The sequence below is a fragment of the Rhopalosiphum maidis genome, chromosome 3, assembly GCF_003676215.2.
Source record: "Rhopalosiphum maidis isolate BTI-1 chromosome 3, ASM367621v3, whole genome shotgun sequence".
NCBI classification, from domain to species: Eukaryota; Metazoa; Arthropoda; class Insecta; order Hemiptera; family Aphididae; genus Rhopalosiphum; species Rhopalosiphum maidis.
This window is the reverse complement of record NC_040879.1, coordinates 1,317,566-1,318,381: the sequence shown is the minus strand read 5'-3', so window position 1 is coordinate 1,318,381 and position 816 is coordinate 1,317,566.

Sequence of the window (816 nt, the reverse complement as noted above, 5' to 3'; positions counted from 1 at the left end):
TTTAAGTTATTATTCAACCTTTATCTATAATTAATTGAAAACGTTTTTTTAGAAAGCAGCCATGCAGATCACTCAAGGATTGGTGAGACATAAATTGGAGTTCATACCCTGTGGGGAAAGTAACAACCTCCAATGTTGAAAATAAACAAGAAGATGCTGACAATAGTAATGGACTTATGCAATGTTCGTGGTTTATAGTAATAGTGAATAATATTAAATTTGTTTTGAATCTTAATGAAAAAATGGTATGCAGCATTAACTTGTAATATTGTGACTTAAGGTTATCTTTGGCAATTAGAATCTTATTAGTTTCTAATCATTTATATGATAATTTTGTTAAATACATCTGATTAATATTTTGAACTGTTTATAAAACACTGATTTTTCAAGTTAGTGTCTTGAACCCTTTAATACTAGATTAAGAAAATTATACTTTTTTGCATTTTTGAACATTCAATTATTAATTCTAATCTGATACTTCATAATTACTAAAAACAAATAATGTTATAATATTTTTGACCAACATTAACAATTTATATTTTCAATCTGTTTATAAAACACTGAATATTTATGTTAGTGTTTTGAAAACTTCACTTCTAAATTTAGAAAATGATACTTATTTAGCCTTTTGAACTTTCAATTATTTATTTAAAATTGATACTTTATAAAAACCATAAAACATACAATCATATGGTAATTTTGACAAATATATATCCGATTAATATTTTGAACTGTATATAAAAACTCAATTCTCAAGTTCGAGTTTTGAAATCTCCACAACTAGATTAAGAAAGTGATATCTATTTAGCATTTTGA